The following is a 26,995-nucleotide window of genomic DNA, read 5'->3' as shown; positions in this document are numbered from 1 at the left end:
GTTAAAGAACTTGAATTTGGCCCTTAGGTAATTGGTGGTCACTACAGATTTTGAAAAATAGAGCCTGATTAGTGTATTTTGAATGTGTTTGATAATTACCTGGCCTTACCTAATTGCCATTTGGTAATAGGGGAGGACAAGAAGCCCTTGAGCTGACAGTGGGTTTTAGTCACCTTTCATTTTGTTAAATTTAACAATTATTGTTATCTCACATTCAACTTTAGTCCTTCTGTGCTACCATCTCACTTTTAGATGTGGATTTAACAACAGCATTGCAGTGGAGGGCGAAAACCATCACTCAGTGCTTTCAGTAGTTTAGTATGAATATTTTATTGAGGTGAGACAACACATGCAAAAATAAATGAACAGAACAATATGTTTTTGATTGAATTTGTTTGTGCTTAACTCATGAGATTGTCTTTGGTAGTAGCTTTCCATTTATTCATATGCATTAACCTAGTTTTATAACTGAATATCGAGAAAGATAAATTTATGTTCAATAGCAAATGGGGAGAATAATTTTTACTTGGATTGCCAATTGTTGCAATCTCTTTGAAACACAATGTGGCACTTTATAGCAATTACAGTTGCACATATACTCTTGGACCCAGTGATTCCACATATCCCAGGGAAACTCATATGTATGCTGGTTACAGCGTGGTTTGTAACAGCAAAAAATTAGAAATTACTTAAATGTTTACTAATAGGGAATGGGTTAAATAAAATTATAGTATAACCCTCGTTGTAGTTTATATGTTATAAAGGATGGGGCCAAATGTGTCCATACTGATATGGAAGCATCTCAAAGATTTATAAAGTAATAAATAAATAAAAAATTTAAAATATCAGTATGGTATCTCCTTACTTGTTAAAAATGAAAGGATGCGTAGTTAGAGACATATACATTTGTATTTTGTCACAAAAACATCTGAAAAAATGTACAAGAAATTACTAATGATGCTTGTCTTTGGGAATTTTGACTGGGAGTTTGGAGTAGGGCATAGATTCCCTTTCCACTGTGTGCCTTTTTAATCAGTTACAATTTTAACCAATTATAAATTAAGGCCATTAATGAAAATTAACACAAAAGTAAAAGGCATCCGTTGGAAGGTGGATATGTTATTTTCACTGGTATTGAAAGCCACTACCAGGACTGCTACTAATAAATCCTTCTTCAAGAGGGTGAGGGGTAGAAAATAGTCAAGTATATATTGCCACTAAAATTAAGTGTTAAATTGCTCATCTTCGCTTCAGTTGTGTAATTGGGAGGGTAGAAATACTGTTGGAGGTTGGGAAGAAAGGATAGGGAATGGATAAAAATATTTGATAAAATGTTTTAATATCTGTCTAATTCAGACATTACTGTGAGGGGGAATAAGTATAATGATAAATTTTTCTATAATTCTTATTAAGCTTAATATGAGAATGTACCTAAAGTGAGCACTCCAGTGAAGATTAAGCTCTGTTTTACTTTAGAGAAGGAAATAGCACAGAGAAAAAGATTTTAAATACATTGCCTTTTAAAGTATAGTATTTCTCTATTCTCAGCATAGGTCATGGCTATGTTATTAACCTCAGATTAATAGTGTATGATACTTTGGTTTTAGATAAAAGATCTATTCTTTAAAATTTGATGTTCTATTATAGGCTCTGTTTTACAAAAAGAAGTTTATCCCCATGACATTGTTTTTCTGAGTTCGGAAATTTTGTCCTGTCTGCCTGGAACTTTTCATCTTTAACCCATATCCAGTGTTTCAGACTTTGGAATGATATTAAAGTGCCTATTATTTTTTCCCTGATTATTATGCAGATATATTTTGGTTCTGGACCACATATATTGCTTCCTTTTTGCACCTTATTAATGCTTTTGGGTCCTTGAAAATCTTGCAAACCATCCCATGTGTTCTTGCAGGAAGCAGCAGCAGCAAGAGCAGGAGCTGACCCAGTACAGGGTACAGGCTAAAGCTTCGAGTTCCAGTGGGATTTAAGGATGCTTGAAAAAAACCCCACGAACGTCTTACTTCATAAATGCCACCATAATTTCCCCCTGGTATTTATTATAGAATGGAAAAGGAAATAAGCGAAGTTGAATTTTTGTCAAATAATTTTAAAGAAGTGGGCATAAAGTTAGGATACAAGTAATAAACGGAGTTGAAAGAAATGATAATCTGAACACAAAAGAAATATTTGTTTCTCTTATTTGAAGGGACTGAAAGCCGAGAAAAGTTAATACATCTTGCTAAGTTTGTTTTTACCCGTTAGAGTCTTCTACTATTTTCAGCTTTGTTAGCACACATGACCAAAAGGTCGGTTTCATTCATTTTATACTTATGGATTCTGGAAAAAAAGCTAGGGCGGGCCTGAAGATTTTATTGTATTTTTATATTTTATGTTCTTAGTTTGGGCAGTGGTGCTACCAGGATGCATGGTCAAATGGAGATAAATTCATCTAATCAGTGGCCTTATGCAATGACTTTTGTGTAAGTAAGAGAATTTGTTTGGAAAAAAAATTTTTTTTTTTTTGATTTGGCTTCTTGAGGCTTCTTGTCATCAAGAATTCTGTTCCTAAAGATCTAGAGAAGTATCAGAGGAAAACAGACCCAAAGTGGATCCAGCCCCCTGCTTTCCTGTGGCCTGCTGATGTCCCACCCATCAAGTGTTGAAAAGCCACAAGTGGTTTTCGTGATGATAAAGTTAGTGGTTGGTACTAAAAATAAGTCTCAGAGCAAGGCCCAGTAGAAGTTATTGAAGATGATCTGGTTAAAACTACCTCTGCCCGGAAGATCATACAACATTTCTAGAATGACTGATTTCTAAAGTGAGAAGTCATTATAATTATTTATGTTATTAAGATCCATTTTCAGAATCAGGTGGAAAACTACATGCATTATATTCTGATCAAATGGTATGTCACCTCTCCACAGCCACCCTGTGGAAATGTGTTAGCCCACGGGACTGACTATTCTAAGAAATAACTTTCCAAGCTAATCTACTTGAAAATGATAGTGTAGGTAAACTTATCTATTAACTTCAAGACAATGCAATGGCTGCTGTGGGGTAGTACTTGAATGGAGCCTCTATTAACCTTCCTCTTTAGAAGGGGATTGATGTATACAACTCATTAGAGAGGGAGGGGTATGGTATATTGATTCAGAACTTTGGAGTCTTATATCAGGCTTCCAGTGACAGCTCTGCTACTTCCTTGTTGCGTGTCCTTGAGCAAGTTACTTAATCTGTGACTCAGTTTCCTCCATTTGTTGAAAAGAGGTTACTAAAGCAACTGGTACGGTGGTTTAATGTTAAACGTTGTATCAATACATGCAAAGAGTTTAGAACGGTACCTGGCATACACTAATAAAACATTTTTCTTTATTATTGGCATTTTTGAGGTCAAATCCATGAAAATAAGTTGTTCGTGTATAGGAGTGTGTATCCCCAGGCATCTAAAATATAAATTTAAAGGTCTTTGGCTTTCATACTTTAATAGATGACTATTTAAATGTAGTATTTTCTTTTTGTATATAGTGTTCCTACTTGAGTAAAAAGAGAGATCTTGTTGAATATCCTAAAGAATTGAAACTTTTTGCTCTGACAGCCCTGAAATAGTTTTTTAAGTTTTCTTCCCAAGGAAGAAAATATTTCAAGCTTCACCGGGAAATGCCATATAAAATATATTGATAGATGAAAGTGTAATCTATTTATCACACATACATAGCTATAAACCAGTAAATGTTTTTAAAATTTATGAAATCTTATAGACCATTTTGTCTAATTTTCTGCTATTAAATAACATGCAGTGCCTTGGTTTCATAATATTACTAGAAAACATGAGTGGTAGCGTTTTCTTTTTTCGCCCTCCAGACAGTTCTGGAGTTAATACACAAAATTTCATTTAGAAAGATCCGGAGTAGAGTATCTGAAAAGGTCATTGAAGAAACCAGTTGGTTAAAATACATTTGGATGACCTGAACACATACTTGTTGTGTCTCTAAATCCCAGACATACTTTATTAGGACAATCCAGCTGGTTTGCTATTTCTATCTCCTCATTATCAACACATTATGGTATGGCCTCTTCCCTCTCTCTTCCAATGCCAAGAATTTGGCAGGGACACCATGCTAGCAAGTCAGAGACTAGGGGTGGTGGGCGGGGGTGGGGAAAAAACAACAGCTTCAGGCCGCTGTGGGGGTAGGAAAATATGTTGTCTAAACATTTTGCCACTGGATTAAGGTTGATAATGGACATTTGTAGACTCTACTTGAAGAATTTGAAGAAATAATAAAATTTCATGGGTTTCTGGAAATAGTCTTAAGAAAAATTATACTCATGCTGGTCTATACTTCCCTATATATAGAATCTGTAAATCTTGAAGCTCCAAATTCCTTGCTTTTCTCCCTTTTCCCAGCCATCCTAATATTACAGAAGTTCAAGAAAGTGAGGAAAGAAAAGATTTGTCTCTAGGTCTTATTTCATAGTTTTTCTGATCAAAACCAACTCAATAACTGAGTATCATGGCACATTGTATTATTATGTGAGTGACTCTACGAAATAGATGAAAGCAGAACCTCTTCTAATATATCACAGTATAAAGAAAACAGACATGTCAGTCTGTTTTTGGTTATGGTTCACAGTTTTGCTTAAAGTTAGTAAAATGAAAAGCAATCACATTAAGAACTCCCTTGATAGTTTCATAGGATTTCAGATGCTGGGTTAGGAAAGCTCTTTGAAATTTATTAGGGCTTTCACAAAAATATGGATTATGATTTTTATAATGGTTGTACACGTGACTTTTCTTGTGTGTATGCATGTAATTTTGTGTGTTATACATTTTCTTCTTATCGATCTTCTTTTCTATAAACTCTCTTCAAATTGTCCTACTGACATTCATGGGATGACTTCATGAAATATGTTCTGTACTTTGATAGATGTTTTAAAAATCATCTCAAATTAAAATTATTTATTTACTTTCCAAAAGCCATGAATTATGCCATCAGAGCAACCTAAAGGTATTTTTTTCATGATAGTCCACATTATTATAAAATATTGGGTTTTAATACATGAAGGGTCATCTTGCCTATTCATAGTGATATTTATGACAAAGCAAGTAGGTTGTGATCTCTTTTGTCCACTTAGGAAGCAACTACAGAAGGAAATATTTCATTCACATATATATTATTTATATATCTTAAAATTTCTTTACTCTGTTTGGTTCTTAGATATAGCCCATACATAACTCAGACACCCGAATAATGGCAAGTGTAATGTTATCTATTATCAGCAGAAACTCAGTAATTTAGAGATTGATACTCAGGGTCATTTTTTGTATAATGTCCTTTCCCTATTGGTAAAATATATTACTTTATGTTTCTTATTTAATCTTCTTATTTTATCTTTCTTAGCTTATTGTAAAGGGCAATAATGGATTTTCATGTTTTAAAAATATTTAAGTTAAATAATAATAATAAGGTGGGATTTTAGTAATCTGAGAAAGGGATAAAGCCATGAATGAAAGAAAAATGGAAGAGGAGTGTGTATGAATTTGCGGGCATCTTATTTTGTGGTTGTAGTAACACTTACTGAATGTCAGTAGGATGTTGAAATTTACTGTGGGTAGAAAAAGAAGAATGCAAATTAAAAGAGAAATAGTTTATTCACAAATTAAAGAAACTGTTCCCCTGGGTGTCTCCTTAATTGATGAAGAGTAAATAAGTAGGGTACAGTTAACTAGACAAGCAGAGAGGGGCAGGCATATCTCTCAGGACTGAGGTTAGAACCTCAGGCTTTCTGAGTGTGAGGGATTTGTAAATTAAGCTACTCTGTTACTGTCAGAATTAATATGTGGATAGAAATCTATGTTTTCAAGGCTCTTACAGCATTTTTTTGTATCCCTTCTTTATTTTTAAAAGTAGTTTTATGTTATTTTTGTACTATTAACATTCTACACTTATGACATTTCTGCCCCCTCACTACCGACACCGAACAATGGAACTGCTTCAATTAAGAAACAGAACATCAGCCCCTGGCGTCTTATTCTGTTGTTCCATCTTTTTTGCTAGGGAGAATTCATTTGTTTCTTAATTAAGAAAAACACCAATAGCATGAAAAATCTGCTTATGGTACCTGAATGGTAATTAGGCAAAAGGTAAAAAAGAAACATGCACATACATTCCAGTAGCAGCCAAAATGAACTTGAGCTGATAAAAATGAACTAAACTACCCTTGCATAAATGGAGGCTGAGAGAAGTGTACAGTCATTATGGCTAAGACAATATGCAAACTATCTTCAAAGAAATCAAATTGCTAGAGTGTTTTCATTTGCATGTATTAACTATTAACATAATGAGGAGAAGTGACATTGGACCCGGATTGTGTGTCTGTTCAGATTGATAAGTCTACTGCGTCTGCAAACAGACGCCCCAAAATCGTGCTAGTAGTTCGATCAGAGGTGAACTCTGCAATGTGGGCTAAAATGAAACCTAGAGCTTGACGGACCTGCTGAGTTCCTGAATGGTTGACGTCTCTCTCATTCACATTCTAGGTCATTTTCTCTTTCCATTTCTGTCTGTCTGTCTGTCTGTCTCTCTCCCACTCCTCCCCACCCTTTCTTTATTTTTTAAAAACAATAATAGTATTTCAGTGTGAATTCTTATTTGAAATATCTAGGTTTTCCCCAGCACAACTTTTTACGGTCTAATAACAGATGTTATAAAGGAGATCTTAAAGAACCACAGGATTAACTTAATATCTATTACAAGATTTGAACATTTAGTTTTTTGTTTATTTATTCCCAGCAAATGTAAATCTAGGAATAAAGGAAACTGACATACATTGAGCTCCTCTTATGTACCATGCTTTGTACAAAGTGTTTTTTCTTAGGAAAGTAGAAGGAGTCATTGAGAAAGATGAAGAAGCTGTGGCAGTGAGAGACTTCTCTAGCCTAAGCCCCTGAACCACTGGGTCTTAATTCATTCTCATCTGTGAAATGGGGTAATGTGACTACCCTGGTCTTTCCTAGTCTAAAAACCTTCGAGGCTAGTAGTTAATTTCAGTGTTTTAAATGCTTAAGAGAAATTGGAAGGTCATCACTCAGAAACCTGCCCAGAGCATCTAATATGTTTTATTTCCTGTGAGTCATGGGATTTATCACATACTAGGATGACATTTTTCTAATTCATGTTGATGAGAAGCTCTGACAACTATATAAATCTTTGAGTAATTTTAAGAAGACAAAACCAAAATATATTTCTTGATTTGAGAATTCATATTTTGATATTCCTCAAGTCGGAATATAACTTGCTTTAAAATCCATAAACCCATTTAAGGTTGTAGTTTCTCTTTTTGCAAAACTTACTGTTGTGTCTTACGAATGATGGAGACTGCTAATTAAGAGGTTCTACATCACTTCTTTGCTACAGTTTTGTTTATTCTATTAACAAATATGTATTGTGATCTCTCTGAGTCTCGTTGGCACTGCTTTATGTGTGGAGGTCAGTCGTGCCCTAGGAAGGTAAGTTCTCTGCTGTCTTTGAGTTTATATTCTAAAGGTGGACAACAGGCAATAAAAACAGTAATTCAGTCAATGTACAAGGTCATGTCAGATTGGGATAAGTGTATGAGGAAAACCAAATAGGGTAATGTGGCCAAGAGTGACTGTTGGGATCCTTAAATGATGTTAGTCAAAATTTCTTAAACTTGGTGCAGTTGATGAAGAGCAAGAAAATTAATCTTTCCTTGTAAATTGTTGGGAAAACTCTCAAGGGTGAGGCGACAGATGTCTCCCAGAGACTGTGATCCACCTCAGACCCCAACAGCCTAATTGAAAGATGTTACCTTTATGAAGTGTGGAGGCCAGAAAAACATGTTGGGGACCATTAGATTTTATTGAACAAAGTTTTGAGGAGAAATGTGTCAGAAATGGAGTTAGGTTCTAGGGATAATATAGTTGCTAAGGCAGGCATAGAACACACCGTCACGAGGCTTTTATTCCAGGAGAGACAGCCGGTTCAGGAAGCTCAGGACAGTGCCTTCGGATTTTTCAGACATGTTGTTTGTTTACATGGTATTTACATGAATAATTTCAACAAATGGGGAATAACTAGTCACATTAATAATTACATTATTCTGTCAATATTATGGGAAGTAGTTTCTATTATAATATATTGTATGAACAAATGTAACATTCACACAATTGATATGTCCTCATTTTATATATGTATGTATATATCTATTTTTTTCTCTGAATGGATATTTGCGACTGATTAGATTAAGTGATAATCCTTAGAAATTTGTTATTGACCATTATCACTACTGTTGGAATACCAGCTGTGAAGTTTGAAGTCATGTTAATTCACCTTAATTCCAATTTAATTCTGTTTTGCATAACATGCATCACTGCTTAATGTAAATGGACGTGTGTGACCACAAAGCCCTGTAGAGCTCCTTGTGACCATGTGGCATTGGGAACAATTTGAAGCATTACACTTTTTTTCTCCAGGCAAAAGATTCATTAGGCGTTTGGGGGAAGAATTTCTTTACCGGTTGTTCAACTGGAGATGGCTGAATGAAATGGCTCAGCCGTTGGCCAGTGTCAGTAAGTGTACTCCTCTGCTCAAGAAGAACATGGGGAAAAACACCCAAACTATGGATTCATAAAGAGCTTTATGCTTCTGAAGATTTCAAATAAATGTCTTCTCAGGTAAGAATAGATGAGTTGACAGTACTCTTTGAAGACATCTCCACACTTAATGATACTTTATTGTCTGTTTTCATGAATATGCAGATTATAAAGAAATCTGTTTCATATTTAAGTGATAAGTTAACCTTTCTGCCACATACATTTATTATAATGTCAAAATCTCCTTTGAGAAAGTCAGGTTGATGATCTGTGTTGAATCATTCATTCAGATTCAGCCTAAAGGGGTTAAGAGGTGGGAGCAGGTGTTGTCACATTCTCTTAGAAATTACCTAAGAACTAGGAAGCACAGTTACTCCAAGAGAATTCTGGAAGAATTTGTGTCTAGAAGGAAGCACAAGCTGAGTACAGATGGTTAACTTGAAAAAAGAAAAAGACACAAAGCTGAATTCAAGAGAAATGTTTGAGACATTTAGATACTTACTAATAATGGAGCAATGATATTTTCATCTGGACTAGCCTGTCTACTTAAAATAAGATGAATAAGAGAGCCACAGAGAAAAGTCTCAAAAACTCCTTACAGAGGAATAGAAGTACTTCTATTTAATTCAAACTTGAAACAAAAATCCCTTAAACAACTCCCCTCCCTGCCCCCAGAGACCTTGCTTTCTCTTTATCAGTTGTGATTGAATTGATTCTATTTGAAAGAGAACCCATTCAGACTCATTGTTATAAACTATCATTTCTTTTTCTAGATATGAAAACTGTAAGTGTGGAGTAATATATCTCTGGGTTTCTTAGAATCTCTACCAATGCCTCTCATGCCTAAACTGCTGGGTCTGGTACATTAACCAATAAAAATACATCACCGATTTTTCTGGAGACAGACTCAAGTGCTGAAGGTGTAGAGGGACAGACTTAATACATGCCTGAAAATTTTGAATTATTTTTGTTTAAATGGGTTTCACTATGTCTCTTAATGGAAGCATCAACTTTCAAAACTATGCAGGCTGGAATGATGTTCTAAAACTGTTGGTGACATTTAATAACATCCTGAATTTGGATTAAAAAAAAAAATCAACTGTAAAATATAGGACAAGAAGAGGGAACCGTATATGCTACCAAAATTAAAACTTCAGAGGTATTTCAGTTAACTCTGAGTCTTAATTGGAAATCTGGAATGATTCTACAGTGTTCCATATTTAACAAGGAGTCTTGCTGTGCTTTGTACTGATCAGTCAAGTTTAGAGTATTATATTCAAGGTCCATGCCCTTCTTAAAACTCAACTATGTCTGGAGTATATTAACAGCCGGGCAATAGTTGAAGGAATTGGAGATATTTAATAGGAAAAGAAAAATATAGGTTTCATTTGAGAGCTATGTTCAGATAATTGAGGAACTAATGTAGAAAAGGAACTAGCTTTCTTCGTAGCTCAGAGGAAATCATTTCCAAGGGCGTTCTGGGTCTGCATTCTACATACCAAGGGCAGATGTGGGTTTAGCATCAGTAGAGCAGTTAGAACTGTTCAAAGTGGAATGGCCTTCATTGTAGGGTAGAGAGCTGCTTGTCTCTGGAAGAAAGCACGTAAAGGTTAGCCTGGATAATCACTTGCTAGATTTATTATGTAATAGATATTTGGGAGGTAGAGGGTGATGGGGATTAAGGAGTTAAGGGGCAAAACAGGAGTAGATTCTTGGGTGATTTCATATTCTAGATGGGCCTTAGAGTGTTTTGAGTCTCAGGTCAATTCTAAAGCATTTCATTGGTATCTATCCATGAAAGTCCTCATTGTCGTCGTTATATTATCAGTAACAGTCAACTCTTACGGAATCTAGACAAGTTCAAGGTGTCAGGACCCTGGCTAGCTGAGGCCCTTTTTATAGCTTTGGGAGGTGCTCAAGCAGTGTGTTCAGGTGATCTGTTTTTATAAAAATTTCAAAATTAAGCTATTTTAACTATAATTGATTAAGACTGCTAAATCATTTCTCTTTAACTTTCCTTCTGTCACACTTCAAAGCAGTCTCAGGCATAACTGGGATCATGGTAAGGGGAAGTTGAGCTGGAAAAATAATTGTCATATTTTTAACATTTGCAGTTCACCAAGATTTCTCTTTCTAAATAAATATTTGCTTTCATACATACTTTGTATTTGCAATTTCGTGTTCTTTTATGGAGAGACCCCCCTCCAATTGTATAAGCTTCAGAGTTTCCAGTTTCTGGATCTGTTTCCCTTTGCCCCTTTTATATGTGGTGTAATTCTAAGTACCACAAATAGAAAGGTGCATAAGCCATTGTCCTTTATGCCAGGTTATGCACAAGTTATGTAGTGGAGGAATTTGACGATTTTATTACGGGTTCAACTATCTATTTGAAGAAAGAGTTAATGCTGATATAAAATATGCTGTTTTACAGCTATACATGCACGGACATTTTTATTATTGAATAAGAATTAATTTAAACAAAGACCAACAGTGACTATGATCCCTCAAATCTAAGAAAATCATATTATCATATTGCAATCTAATGTATGTGTGTATTATTCTTATGGCAAAGGCAAAGGGTTATGTTATTGTGTGCATCCCATTGCTTAGGAAACTAAGGTATATGTATGAAGATATTAAGACATTTTTTATGCTTTAGAAATAAAATCACTTTGACATCAAATCTGCCAGCTGACAATTTCTGAGGATCTCTAAGAAAGAAGTTTTCCTCTATCTTAATTGATAAAAATAGGTTACCAAACATTATGCTTTCAAGCAACCTGGAGCTTTTTCTGTATCTTTTACAAATATCTCAACGCTCTGTGTCTTTTTTTTTTTTTTTTTTTTTTTGCCAAAGTTCAATTTTATTCTTGTTTCTATCTTCTGTGCTGAGATCTGCAGCTTTTGGGGGTCCCTCTTTTCAAAAATGTTCTATGATTTCAAAGAGGACATAGTCAGATGTGCCATGACTGAATTCCCATATAAAGTAGCATTATTTCTTTTATCAAGGAAAGCTCATGCTTCCTGAAGGGTACGGAAGCTCCTCCAAGTGCTAGGCTAGCTAGCAGGTGATCTTTTCCTATCTTTTACCGAGCAGACTGGCTCAATAGGAAATAATGCTATCCAACTTGTCCAAACTCAATGGTGTGCAAAAAAAATAAATAAATAAATAAATAAATAAATAAATAAATAAATAAAAATCAGACCAAATTTCATTCTTTTTGTGTGTTCCTGTTGTGGAGATTGGTTTAATAGAGAGATTTAAAATGCAAATGTTCTGTTTTAACATTGTTAATAACTCCAGAATGAACTGTGTATGTAAGCACGTAGACTTATTTCAAACTCTCAAGTGGGATTTGATGCATCATTTTCTAGAATGTACTATTCTCTTTTTTCATTTCTATTTAAAAATCTACCTTATTATGCCTATGACTATTTCTAAATAGTCTATTTCTTCTGCTTTTAGTGTTTAATTGCAATATACCCCAAATTGGCAAATATTTGAATGATTTCTCTTGAGCTTAAAAAAAGCAAGAAAGGAAAAACAGACATTAACTATTGTCATGGTACAGATATTGTAGTAGATAAGTGGATAGATCTAGTTCTTGGCATGCTTGCTTTAGGTGTTGCATATGGAGTTAAACTTAACAGAAGGGGGAATGCAAAAGCACTTATTTCCTTCAGTATATCCTTCGGAGTCAGTGATATGAAGTTATGATAAATATATGTCTGTCTTACATATTACTTCTGGAGAAGGGAGGAAAACTTTTGAGAGTCCTCCTGTATGATAGGCATAACACATAATGCTTGTTAGGCATTTTGTATACATTTAACTGTTGACATTATTTATCGGCCTTATCCTATTTTATATAAGCCAAGCACAATTAACCACATTTTAGAGACATTGTTTAGGGTGACTGCAATTAACAAATCCAGTTGTTTGGACCAGGTTTGGGGACTCTTTTCATAACCCCATTTTATCAGTGGAAAGGATTTTGCTGCAAAATGGAGGGATCCAATAATGAATGCAACATAAGAAAACTTCTGGAGGTGATTGATGGGTCTGTCATCTTGATTGTGGTGATGGTTTCCACAGGTGTATGCATACGTGCAAACTCATCAAATTACATAGTAAATATGTGTCACTTTTTGTATATTGACTTTACATCAGCAAAGCCGTTTTAAAAATATGTGCACAGACATATCCAGGAGACATTTTATTATAAAATCAGGAGGAAAAATAAGCTAAACTGGCTAAATGTGATCATGTAGGTGAAAATGCCTATTAATAGATTTGGCACATACACACCTGGTAAAGGTTAGTCAGTTTTGAACCATGATTCCTATCCTCTTGCGGCTTGCTGCCTAAGGAAACTAGGTGCAACTCTGTGTATAATACAGAATGAACTGTCAGGAGAGGCGTGCCATACAGCTTTAAACAAAGAGCTGTGGGGATTAGTCTAGGGCCCTTTGTTCTCTTTTTTGAGAAAGTATGTTTTTGAAAACTTCAGACAATTTTAGGTAATACAAGATCCCCTTGGGAACTCTTAGGCATCAGATAGAAAAACTTATTGGATGCTTTTTATATACCCTTTCAAGAAAGTATTCAATCTAAGTGTGATTATTCCTTTTTTTAAAAAAATTAGTTAATTTATTTGAGAGAGAGAAAGAGAAAGTGGCGGGGAGGAGCAGAGGGAGAGAGAGGGAGAGTCTTAAGCAGACTCAGCACTGAGCACGGAGCCCGATGCAGGGCTTGATCTCATGACCCCGAGATCACGACCTGAACTGAAACCCAGAGTGTGACACTGAACTGACTGCGCCATGCAGATGCCCCTGATGATTCTTTTAACATTAAAATTTCAGTTTACTGATCATGAATCAAAAACCTGTATTGAACACAAAACTTGTAGTCATCGATGTCCATAAAAACCTCTTTTCTCAAAGCTTGTGAGATTTAGCTTAGGGTTGGCATAGTCACACAAACTTAACACATTACTTTTTTTTTGGCAAAAAGTTAATGAGATACATCCATAAACCTTACTGGGAAGAAAAAGCATATTTAGTACGAGATGTGTGAAGGCCTCAGTTCAGAACACCGTCTCTTCTGTCTCCAAGAGGTTATATTTCGAATAGGTTGAATAATGTTGTAACATTTAGTAGTAGCTAGTAGGTATGGGGAAGAGGAATGTTGTACCCAACTAGCAGTGACAGGACCCCAAAGGTGGCCCGTGACCTACTTTTACTTCATTCAGTGGCATGGCATCTGTCAGAGTGCTTTGCCCTGTTGCACAGTTAGGCTGAGCAATTTCCATTCCATTGTGTTCTCTTACAGTTTCTGCTTTATCCCCCTCCCGGCTTATTCAAGTGTTTAAATTTCAAATTAGTAGCTTGTCTTTATCATTCACGTTTGGATTGGGGAAACATACTACAGCCATTGGACATGTTTACCATATTAAAAATAATAACAAAGAAAACAAAAATGATAGAGAAAAAATAACACACTAAAGGTTATGTTTAAGTCACGGGCGATCCTGATAGATTATCTCAATTCGGTATTCTTAAACTACTTTTCTAAAATGCCCTTACCCAATCTTGAGAACATTGAGAAGTCTGTGTGTGTGTGTGTGTGTGTGTGTGTGTGTGTGTGTAATGGTTGACGTGTTGGGACGGAATCAATCAATGGAAGTAAATCCTATTAGTAGTTCTTTCTTATACATTTTGTTAGGTTTTTGAGACTCTCACAAGTGAGTCTCATCGTAGTCCATGTGGAGGACCAAGAAAAGAGTAACAACAAAGTATAGTAATTTATATGTGCATATATATATACACACACATGTATATACACATATATACACAATATATGCATGTATATAATGCTGAATAATCCATGCTTTACATGTTTATATATTCTTTTTTAATGCAGGCATTTGTATAAGAAGCCAAGAATTATAATTTACCATCTTATGATTTGAATTGCTTTTCCAGGAATTAAGGGTTCTCTGTTATTTCTGTAGTGTCTGATTAAATGACAAACCTCAGATTTTCATCATGGTTATAGCTGCGGCCACAATGCAGATGTGTTTCCTTATGGCTTTTTCTATATAAGCAAAGTGAAATGAAAAATTGGGACTATTGTTTGTATTATTCAATTTTCCAAGTAATTTCTTGTTTTTATAGAAGAAATGTTTCTTATTTCAGTTAAAACAAAAAAGGGTATTAACGGTTAATGTGTGCTGTGATCATGTGAAACTCGGGGACTGGAATTTACCATTGATGGTTTTTGCATTTTAACTCCTGTTCCCTTCTTTTTGAGGGTCAGGTGATGGGGCCTGCACAACAGTAAACCAATAAAGGTACTGGTAGATGTCCCATAGAGTATATAATCCATTTAAGAATAGGCAATCAGAATCCCCTTTGTAATTATGTAAAAAGATGACTGGGATTTGGAATTTCATTTATAAGTTTGAAATCTGGAATTGGTTGATTTTATTTGCAAACGATTGCGAGGTTGAACAGCACACACTCTACTTGACCCTGTGTAGTGAATTCTCATATGATCAGCATAGATAATGGAATATTTCCTTTCCTACTTAAAAAGCATTTTCAAAAGGTTTGTAAATATTTGTTTCTCAGGGATCCATTTATCTTCTTCCTCTGTTCCAAAAGAACTATTACAGGGTTACAGAAAAAGATGATAAATGAGCCCAAGGAGTCTGGGTTGAAATTGTCCCACTGTAAGGTTGTACTATTATTTAGTGGACATGCAAAATCTTTGAGCACATTAATATTAACTGATTAGGTACTGGATTTTTTTTAATGCCAGAATTTTCAAATGAGGATAAGACAGTCATGGAGCTATTCTGGCTTTTATTTATCCGTAGTCAGATCCATATGAAAGTTCAATATAACCAGAAAGAAAAATAGCTGGAAGACATTCCTTTTCAAAGGAATGGCCTGGACTTCAGCTGCTCAATTCCCATTCAGTTCTGAAGGCCTGAGTAATACAGTCTGTAATTGTATACAAGCCTTATAACAAAGAATGTGACAACAAAACCCATCTGCTCTTAGTTATCCTAGTACACAATACGAGGTAAAACCTGGAATGAACCGTTGGGTATTTTGATTAATTGAACTTAACTGATGGTTATCCAGAAATTCTGTTTTATTACAACCTTTACTGAAATTCTTAGTGAAAAGTTTATGCCCCATTTAAGGTGAACATAATGAAACTTATGGTAATTTAAGACCTTCTAGAAACTCTGCATCATCATTCTAAATGATGAAGCGCATCACATATATTGCATAACTCCAGAGATGGAGATACAGAAGATGCAGGAGTCAGTATTTGGTGTGTACTGACCCCAATGTTTTACAAAAACAATATAAACAAAAAATACTTAGCATAACACATTGGTTTTTCTGTTTTCTATATCTTTATGTTTATATACACAGTCGTAATACAGATATAATTTTATTGTGCTTATAAGAAGAAATATTTTCCATATTTTTACATGGTCTTATTGATTTTCATTTTGCATTTCTGCTCCATAGTCTCTCAGCTGATTTACTGCAATTTATCTAAATATTTCTATTTTAAGGTGTTTGGCTAGCATCCAATTTTTATAACTGTTACTGCAATGACTAAATTAATGCATATAGTCATTTGCTTCTAGGTTTTTCTCAAAGAATAGATTTCAAGCAGTAAGATTAGTGGATTAAAGGATGTATACATTTTAGGAGGTTAGGGTGCAGAAGGAATGGATAAAGAAAACAATTATAGCTTTGGCATTAGACTTCTAGAGTTTCTACATTCTTGGAAATTCTAGAATTCATTGATTTTGGAATATCAATGTTAAGTTTTTGGACAGGGATCAAACAATCCAACAGTGTGGTATCATCAAGCAGTAATTACAAAGGCTGAAGGCAGGCAGCCCATCTGGGAGTCTGTTAAAGCAATTCAGGTGTGTAATAATGATTTCTTCGGTCGGGGCTGTGTGTTGAAAATGAAAAGAAACATGGCAATCTACTCCTCATTGACCATTTATTCTGAATGCTGTAGCACGAAAAGGAGACAGAAGGTTCCACTCTGGGGCGCCTGGGTGGTGCAGTCCTTAAGCGTCTGCCTTCGGCTCAGGGCGTGATCCCAGTGTTCTGGGATCGAGCCCCACATCAGGCTCTTCCACTGGGAGCCTGCTTCTTCCTCTCCCACTCCCCCTGCTTGTGTTCCCTCTCTCCCTGGATGTCTCTATCTCTGTCAAATAAATAAATAAAATCTTTGATAAAAAAAAAAAAGGTTCCACTCTGAAGTTTATGAAATACTTGAGTAAGAAAATATTCAGAGAAGAATAATCAGATAAATAGAGTAGTGTAGATTTTAGATAGGAAGGCTTTGTATTGACTGAACCTTCAGCTGAAAGTTAAAGAAAATGGAAGGTTTTGGTAGCTAGAAGACAAGGATGGCATTCTCAAGGTAGGGGGGTAACAAAGAAAAGTTAAACAAATTCTGATTTCTTTTAGGTACTGAACAAAAGAATGGGTTTTTACCTTAATAGATATTTTAGCATATTATCATACTGTTTATCTGTTGGTGACTTTTGGAGGATATAAAATTGAGTTATATTTTCCCTGGTATAAGAAATCACTATATTCTATTTTATTCCAAACTCATAAAATTTACATCGAATTTCACTGGAATATTTAGGTACATTATAGTTTTGTATTTAAAGATCCTGACTCAGATTCCTTTCATTGGAATCTGTGTTGCCCTGAAATTGTGTTCACTATCTTTATATACTTAATGATTAAATGGGGTTCACAATAGTATTGCTGATTAAAAGTGTAAATAAGTGAAATCTGAAATGTTTAACTGGGAGAGAAATATTTCTTTCTTCCCCAAACCAAATATTTGTCTCCTTTAAAATTTATGTTCAAAATTCTCGGTGTGAAAAGATAGGTGACCATTTTCCTCTTTGGATAAAATGGTTCAATTTTACATAAAAGCGAAACTTATAGTATTTAATCAATGGAGAAATTATTTAGCCAAAATGATCGCCATTTCTGTAGACTCCAGCAGCCTCAGCATCCCCTTGAAAGCTTGCAAATTTCTGAATTTACTCCAGGTTTACTGGTCCATAACCTTGAGGGAGGGGCCCAGGAATCTGGGTTTTAACAAGCCCTTCAGGTGGTTCTTATGCATACTTAAGTGAAAAAGTCCATTAAGTTAGGTTTTCTTTTTTTTTTTTTTTTAAGCTAAACTTAATTATGGCCAACTGGTGCCTAATCTTTTAAACTTTATGCATCTCAAGTTTGGGACCAAGTCTTGGGTGCACGATGGATAATGTTGTGCTGATTTTATACATTGCTGGATGTTTTAAATGTTGTTTCATAAAATGACATTTTAATTTTGTGCCCATAGTTGAAGCGTAGTTTCACACGCCTAACTAAAATATGCTTGCTTCTTTTATTGCTTTGAATCGTGTCTTTTAATTTAATTTCATAGTTTGAATTCATGTGCTTTAAAATGTGTATTTTCTACATCTCAATTATAATTTATATAATTAGTAAGACATAGTGTTGTTTTTTTTTAAACCCCTTCAGTGAATTCTGTTAAAGATAATTAGTGGGATTTATGATATTGGCAATACATGAGCCCACATCCTTTCAACACTAAGGAAGAACATGACTTTAATTTGTAAACAAGTCCAGGCAGGACTCCTTTTTTTTTTTTTTTTTCATTTTGTTTTCCAGTTCTTTTGAAGTGACTTTAAAAAACATCCAAAGTTCCCATTTCACCATCTTTCTTTTCTCTTTCTGTTCCCTTTCATTTTCTGGATATGTTAGTGTGAACCAATGAGAATAAGAGTCAGGATTTCCTTTCTAGTTGTGTTTTCTTAGACAGTCTCCACAAATATTGGTATAAAAACAGAGCCTAAAGTATGCTTAAGATTTAGTCCTGCACTGTTAAAGAATGCTTTTTTGCTTATTGAAAAAAAAAAATCTTCGAATGTTAATATTTAGAACTTATTTATCTACCTGCTTACAGACCCAGCTACTACCTACCTACTTGCCTGCCTATTTATCTGTACCTGTCGGTTATAGTTCGGGCAACTCATACAGATTATTTTGCTTTGGAGAAAATCATTTGTGTACCATAATGTAAAAATAAACTACATGCATTGCTTATAGTGTGAGCTAAATATACAGCTTGGGAACATAATTTACTTACCGGGGGATGTAAAGTAGGCATGCATTGGGTTCATGGTTTGGATCATGTTACTAGCTAAGCAAACACGTAAGTCTTCAAACATGATTAATAATCTTTTACCTTCCTAACTCTGGCCTTTCTCGAGCTGTGTTTTTGGACTATCAAAATTCTTCTTTCCTAATTCTTCTGAAGGGACTCCTTCGTACTGTCGTAAGGCCGCCTTCCCAAAAATCCATCTGGGTTCAGTTCAAGTGTCACTCTAGTAGAGAGGTCTTCCCCGACCACCCCATAGAGGATATGCTCCTTCCTTTGTCAACGGTGGTCACCCTGCCCTGCTTTATTTTTCTCCAAAGCATTTATCATCACCTGAAATAAGTACTCCATGCAGGTAAGGACTTTTGTTTGTTGAGTTGTTTTAAGCAATCTATGCCCAGAACCCTGAACAGATCCTTGACACCAGAAATTTTCTAGGATTAATTTTCTTTCTCCCTGTTCTGGAATATAAGTCCCGTTAGAGCTGGAATTCTGTCGATTTTGTTTTGTTTCCAGTGCTGAGCACAGTGCTAAGCAGTAGTAACCAATCAAAGTAATGGGTGGATGGATACATATGTAAGTGGGTAGAAGTAGAAACACATTTTAGTGGGCTAATGCATTTGTGTTCCTCATTTGCATCTTATCAGTCTTCATATTAAAGTCTTACATTAAGAATTCCTATGTTAGCTGTCTTCATATTGCCCTTTAGGTGTTTATTTAAAATTTTTAAAAAGAATTGGAGTTTCTGGCAAGTACTAAATTCTAAAAATTGTTTATTTTCAGTTTCTAGTATGCATTTCATTTAAATTTTTAATGTATTTTAAAGCATCAGTAAACTGTGACTTAATTATACAGGTATCCTATGGATTTGGGTTGTGAGAGTAGTCTAATGAGTATAATCACCCACTTCCTGGCTCATTGTTGTCCAGATGTAGCTGTACTTTAAGCAAACAAATCTAAAAAAGTAAGCCTCAATGGAGAGCTCTCATGATAGGGCTGGTTCAAGATGCGGCAAACCACTTACGATGCTGACTTTTTTACGCGAAGAAATGTGATTAAGATATATTAAATGGAAATCTATACAAAACCAGTGAAATTGTTAAAATATTCAAATATGCCATACTGTAACAAGAAAACACTGCAATGCACTGAAATCAGCAGTAGAACAGCTGTGTTTTAAAGGACAGTACTTTGAATGTCACTTGACAATTTGCTTTCAATTAGAAGTAATTTACAGGAAGATGCCCACAAGCTAATCTTTACAGGATAATTAAGTTCCATTTTCTTTACTTTTAATTAAAAAGCAGAAAAGATTTAGCTGATCCATAAAAAATGTTCTGTTTAAACATTCATCAGACTTCACACTCTTTTTTTGTTATTTGTTGTAGCAGATGTTATCAAAAGTGCAGTCTGCTCTGTTTTAAACCCTGAGCATTTGGAAAGTGAAACATGAGTTGCAGTAGGCATGTACTGGTGAGGTATGATCATTTAACATCTGTATGTTCAAAGAGAATATAACAGATACTACTCTTCTGTTCCTTTAATTATGTTCTGTCTGATGCATTTAATTGTACTACAAAACCACATACATTAAAATGAGAAGCAATGCAACTGTCAATTTTGAACGTTATACCTAGTAGGTTGATACCTAAAAAAACCCCTTTACTTCAAATGTCTTAAAGTATCTCTCGATTCAGACATAACACGTTTTTTTATTGTAATTTTAATAATATAAAATTTGACACAGTATTTTAATATGAGAATTTACTCATTGAAAAGAATGGAGATTTAATTCTAAAGCCATTTAAAACTTTACTCTCTGGTTTTTAATGTGGTTCTTAGCATCACTGCTGCTTTTATTTGGCAAAATACAATATATTGCCAAAGACATTTGGAGCTTTGATTTTATAAGTTACTATTGGATGGTACTATTTTTTTTTTTTTAAGGTGATGAGAGCTGAATAGATCGTGATTTGTCATGCTTATTCTCACCTCAGACTACACTAAGGAATTGCATCAAAAATTCTTCGGGCAAGGATTCTTTAATCCAGTATTATGGTATTTATTGTTCTGGGGTTTTTTAAACTTTTTTTTTTTTTGGCTATTTAATCAATCTGTTCATATTGAGAATAGCCTTATTTTTTAGAATTTAAAAGATTTCCACAATTTGAAAAAAAAGTTGAGTCACAATAGAGCAGTATACATAAAATTTTTATAGTAATAATTCTATTCACTATGCCTTTTGTCAAACGAGTTTGACTTTCAATCTTCTGATCAGTGAGTACCTAAAATTTAAAGATCCTATTGGAGTTACTTATTTTTGCTTACTTTTCTTTTCTTTTTTTTTTCCCTGTTTGAAGAATAACTATAAATGACAAGACAGGTTGCTCACAAGCCCATTCATTTATTTGCTTTTGCCATTTAGATTTGTATATGTAGGGAATATGCCCAAAGTCACTTTGACCAGTATAGTTTAGGAGACTGCAAAATAAAGAAATGCAATTTATTTCAGCATATATTATAAATTTCAGGTAGGAGCTTAATTGTAATAATCACAATGCTTTCATTTAAATGGAGTATGTGTTTGAACATGTAAATGTCATCAGGTTTTGTAATGAACTGGTGAAAATGTATGCTTCTCTTATTGAAAGGGTAACACCGGGAAAAGATTAAGCATGCCCTGTCTTCCTCCTTCCCTCTTTTCTCTTTGGTAATCAACACCGGTTTGATTACATCTTTTTGAACTCTGAAAGCTATACTATGAACTCTTTACATAGAAGTTTTTATGAAAGGGAATTGTGGCAAACAGTAGTTAAACTTTCCACTTTCAGGAGAATTCCACCTTTTTTTCGTCATCCTGTATGTAACTCAGACTTCCTTTAATAAAGGGTAAGCAGTTTTGTTACTGTTCAGGAGAGTATGGGGATTTCCTTTTGGTGCTTGGTTTTCAAGTTTAGGGCTGCTTTTAGAAGGATGGGACTGATTCTTATGTATTTGTGGTGTTCGGAGGAGTTATCAACTGACCTTAGGTACTTGTACCTTGTCCATTATACCTAATGCATTGCTAGTACATGATTGGTTCTCATTAAATATTTATTAAATGGCTGGTAGACAATAAAATTTAAACACAGCTCCATTTGATGCAGTACACACATTTTGTAAATTCCCTTTCCTCTTCCTTCCCTCCCTCCCTCCTTCCTCTCCCCTCCCCCCTTCCTTCTTATAAGATCAAAAGGATCTGGGATCTAAGAGGCTATAAGCAACTGTGTTACTTTCCATCTCCTTCAGGGCTGTACTTCTTGTAAAGCTAGGGGTTGTGAATACTGACCTTCTCACTAGCTATACATATAAAACAATTAGCTTATTTTTATAAATACAGAAATAATGTCCTACTTCAAGAGATTTTTTAAAAAGACGGATTTTTCTTGTCTGTATTTAATTTTTTGGTTTTTTTGCTTTCGTAGTTGTTGTGGCTCATCTCCCCACCCCCCACGTTTGATTACTGTAATGTTTCTAGCTTTTATTTCTGTATCTGAATATATTTGTATTTCTTGCCTCTATTTTCTAGAAATTAGTCTTGAATTGGCCTCTGTTTTTCCTCTTTATTGCTTCACCCTGCTTGTAAACCTTCCTTCCTCAAGTCTGTCGGCTTGACCTTCCAAAAACAACTGACAACATGTCATCATTGCTTAAAATCTTCTATGGCTCCCTATTAACTACTTACATTAAGTCCAGACTCTTCTTCGTTTGTTCTAGGACTTTCCATTACTTTTCCTTTTTCAAGTTATTTCTTACACTCTCTAGGTCATAAGGAACCTCTGCTCCAGCGAGGCAATATTGCTCTTCCTATATCCCATCCCACAACATCCATTCACTTCCGGTCCCTGTTCCTTACCTTTGCTCATACCATGCCCTGCCTTTCCCCCTTCATCATCTAAATCTTCCATGTTGAAAAGGTCCAGTGGAAGTCTCACGTGTTCCAGGAAGCTTCCCAGTATTCTTCTAATCCACAGTAATTACTCTGTTTTATATTTCTTTTGCAAAAACAGTGTCAGGCATTTTGACACTTGTTTTCTACATTTTTTTTCTACATGTAGGTTAGCTTTGTCTCCCTATGAAGAACGTGTTTTAAGAACAACAACAACGAAAGAGTACTTATGCCCTTTTTGCTTTTTTGTAAACCCTAAATCTCATAGCATTATGGTAAGCAGGTGGTAGGCATCATTTCATGTCTTGTTCAACTTTTAAAAACAGACTGTGTGTTACAAATTCATAAGTAGCTGCATATGTGTATTGGGGGAAAGTATTGAATAATATTTTCCCATACATTTAGAATAAGCTTATTTTCTCCCCCAAAGCTTGGGGATTATGGTTCATGTTTGTTTCTAGAATGATTTTCTGCCACTTGGGAAAAAAAAATATTCTCTTAAAAAATAATTACCACTAGCTTGAAGATAGAGATAAATCATCAGTTTTTAAGGACTATCATTTTAGTTCTCAATAACTCATTTTGGAGCTAATAGGTTAGTGAAAGGAAGGACGTGTAAGTCATCTGTCTCTTTACCCATAGAGTGGCAGTGCCACCAGGCCTCTGCCTGTTACCGGGTTCATCAGAGCCTTTGCATGTTTGTAATTACCCTTCCATAAATAGTTTGCAACTTGACCACAGCATTTTGCCACTCCGTTAGAATGAGGCCCAAGGTCCAAGTTAAAAGCAAAATCCTCAATGAATTTAACAAAATTAAGCAAAGAGCTTTAGGTTATAAGAGCAGAGTTAATGGATTCAGCTGTTCTTTACTTTCACTTTAACCAACAAATTTTGCATTCATTTTCCAGATGTGAGCCTCATTCAATTAAAATGGAGTAAAATTAATTTTGTGAGACTCTTATATCACCCCTGGAGATAACTGGAGATAACCTAGTGTGTCACAAAACTAGAGCTAGCAAATCAGCATTTGTGGGGCTGGCTTTAGTAACTGTATTGCAGAAGTATTTTGAGATTGATTTTTAATACATATTGGTAAACTTTTGCTGGGGTTGTTCGTGTGACTCAGCTGTGACCAGAGCTGGATTATGATGGGGTTGTGGAATTCAGGGGCGGCCAATTCCAGAGCCAGAGACAGTATACGGCGGTGCTACTTGAAGGACCAAAGCCATCAGCAACACCTGGAAGCCAGTTAGCAAAACGAATTCCTGGGCTCCACCCCACATCTACTAACCCAGAAGCTCTGGATGGAGCTCAGGAATCCACGGAGAAACACGCTCTCCAGGTAAACCTTATATAGAAAGTCTGAGAGCTACTGTCTATGGAACCCTAGAGATCAGGTTGTATCATTATCAGGCAAATCCATCCCCTGTATTTCAATTGAACAAGTTATATCTAATGATTTCTGATCTCTCACCCATCATCATAAAATGCAGCACATTGAATCAAGTTTTTAAAAAATATTGGCTATTTCACAATTTTCATCTGTATTTGAAGTGTATTCTGAACTCATTCATCTGAACTGATTAAAATGCAAACAAAAGCACTAGATCACTCTGATAAGCAATGGAAATTCCACGGTCTTTCCTAAGAGCCCTTGTGTGCCTTATTCAGCTCTGTGTCCTTCCAACCTAGCAGAGAACAAAAGCAACTGTAGAGCAGCCTTATTCTGGCCCTGTCTTGGCATTTAGGCTTGTTTCGTTTTGGCACATGGCTGTATTCTTTCATCATACAGGAAACTATCTGCAGAATCAGTCAAATCTCAGATTCCCTGAACTGCTTGATCAGGCTGATGTTTTCCTAATGAACAGAGGTTGCTAATCTCCATACCAATAATTAATTATTTTTGCATATTGAGGTGCTAAATAATAAGTGGGATGGAGTACTATATTAGTTATAGTATAGGACTTTTAAAATTTCTGTAGATCATTCAAGTTTTCATAGTTTGCTATGTAAATATGCTGGCCATACATTGGTCTCTCTAGCCACATCACATAAATAAGATCATTAATTAGTATCATTTAAAAATATAGATTACATCAGCTGTGTGTCTACTCTGCACCGGGAGCAGTTCTGCTGCCACAGCCACTCATCCCCTGAAAATGTCCACCTGTGCAAAGTTCGTCTCTACCCCCTTCTTGGTCAGGAGCACCTCTCAGCTGTTGAGCAGATCACTGTCTGCAGTGGTGCTAAACCCACTGGAGATGCTGACAGACGCAAGCCTCAGCAGCTTGGCAGCCCCTCATCCCCTGACCTCACCTATTCCTAACCACAGCTTCTGAACCAGCGCCATTTCAAGGGACATGGACATAGCAGCCAAGTGCATTGGGGCTGGGGTGCCATGGTAGGGGTTGCTGGCTCTGGGGCTGGAATTGGGGCTGTGTTTGGGAGCCTCATCATTGGTTATGGCAGGAACCTCTCTCTGAAGCAACAGCTCTTCTACGCCATTCTGGGCTTTGCCCTCTCGGACGCCATGGTGCTTTTTTGCCTGATGGTGGCCTTTCTCATCCTCTTCGCCATGGAAAGGGGCTGTGTCCACCTCCTTCTATGTGCCTTTTCCTATGCCTCCCCAGGCAGGCTGGGTTGCCTCAGGGAAGACATACAAAAACTGTATTAATAAGAAAAAATGTGGAGATTACATCAGCTCTTGTAGTTATATAAATTTTTTCTGAAAATGAACTTTCATAATAATGCTTCATAGAAATTGCAATCTTGACTATAATTGATTCTGTATATATGAATGTGTGTGTATAATATTTGTGGAAATCCTGCAGTATGTTATCGAGTATATGAGGATAATTTTTGGCTTTGCCAGTTTAGTGTAGTTTAGAGTTGAGACTCAGTTATAACAGTCAAGGCATCTAGAAGTAAAATCATATTGGATATGAACTGTTAAGCATTTATTTAGGTAGAGGTAGCATTTGCCCTACCAAAAACTTTTCTCTACCTTCTTAGGTTGTATAATATTGTGGGGTAACAATAGTTATACTGGATCTGGGTTGACTGATCTTTATAATGGTGCTACTAAGTCTGTATTTTATGTCTGACTGATTGTATTGAATTTGTGTTATGTCTGATACCTGCTGAAAAGTTATAATGCCCTGGAGGGTTATTACCTTTAGTGATTTGGAGATGCTGAGACGCTGTGATGATAGCAGGCTCTTCTTTTCATCTAGAAAGACTCAGATTTTATCATGCTTACGTTTTTGTTACATTCTGTTTATTATATTCATTTATTTTAATTTTACTGATGTTATTTAAATGCCTGTTTATACCATAATGCTAGACTCTTGGAGAGTGGAAAAGGCAAACTATGTAAGTAAAACACAGGTTTTTTCCCTCAAAAGGGCTTCCCTCTGTGAGTGAATCAATGTGGGGGAAGACTGAGTATGTCCCAATGTGGAAGTAGCTGTTTTCGTTAACCCATTTATAATATTGGCATCTTGTGCCATTAAGCTTAAATTTGATACATTTTATTGATTGAATCCCAGAATTTTTTTTTTTTTAAAGATTTTATTTATTTATTTGACAGAGATAGAGACAGCCAGCGAGAGAGGGAACACAAGCAGGGGGAGTGGGAGAGGAAGAAGCAGGCTCACAGTGGAGGAGCCTGATGTGGGGCTCGATCCCATAACGCCGGGATCACGCCCTGAGCCGAAGGCAGACGCTTAACCGCTGTGCCACCCAGGCGCCCCGAATCCCAGAATTTTGGTATAGAATTTCCTGGGCTCGGGAGAGTGACCTTGGGTCTGGGGTCACAAATAAGTTTTGTTTTGTTTTGTTTTCTTCTGGTATAACTGTTGATTTTATTTCTGACAGGATTTCCAAATTGAGCAGCTCTGTTTAGAGCTTTGGAAGGTGCTAAGACACCTACTGTGGGCAAAGGAACTCTTGGTTAATATTTCTCTTCACTTGTTTACTTTGTCAAGGGATTTGTGAAAGTGCTCAAGGTTGAATGTGTATCTTCAATTATATTTGTGTGTTCAAAACTTTGAAAATCAGGCTTCCTGGATATTACGTGTTTACTAAAATATCTCTTAGTATGTATTTAGGTCTTTGATGATATTTTAAGTTATTATTTAAGTTATTATTCATTTCATCTATGATACTGGCGGTGTCTTATATATAAGACATTTTGTCCCCCTTTGGCTTGACAAAT

The 26,995-nt window shown here is 35.6% G+C and overlaps 1 protein-coding gene and 1 pseudogene across 2 annotated transcripts in view; both read left to right on the top strand.

Moving 5' to 3' along the window:
• The window catches only part of ZFPM2 (zinc finger protein, FOG family member 2), a 443,301-nt gene that overhangs the window by 14,707 nt on the left and 401,599 nt on the right, over window positions 1–26,995 (top strand). The gene's annotated exons all lie outside the window — the stretch shown is intronic.
• Window positions 17,854–26,851, top strand: LOC123797807 (ATP synthase F(0) complex subunit C2, mitochondrial pseudogene; annotated as a pseudogene).

This window comes from Ursus americanus, chromosome 9 (assembly GCF_024610735.1).
Source record: "Ursus americanus isolate L20-20 chromosome 9, mUrsAme1.1.p, whole genome shotgun sequence".
Lineage (NCBI taxonomy): Eukaryota > Metazoa > Chordata > Mammalia > Carnivora > Ursidae > Ursus > Ursus americanus.
Note: the sequence above shows the minus strand (reverse complement) of the source record. Positions and strands in the feature narration are given on the sequence as shown.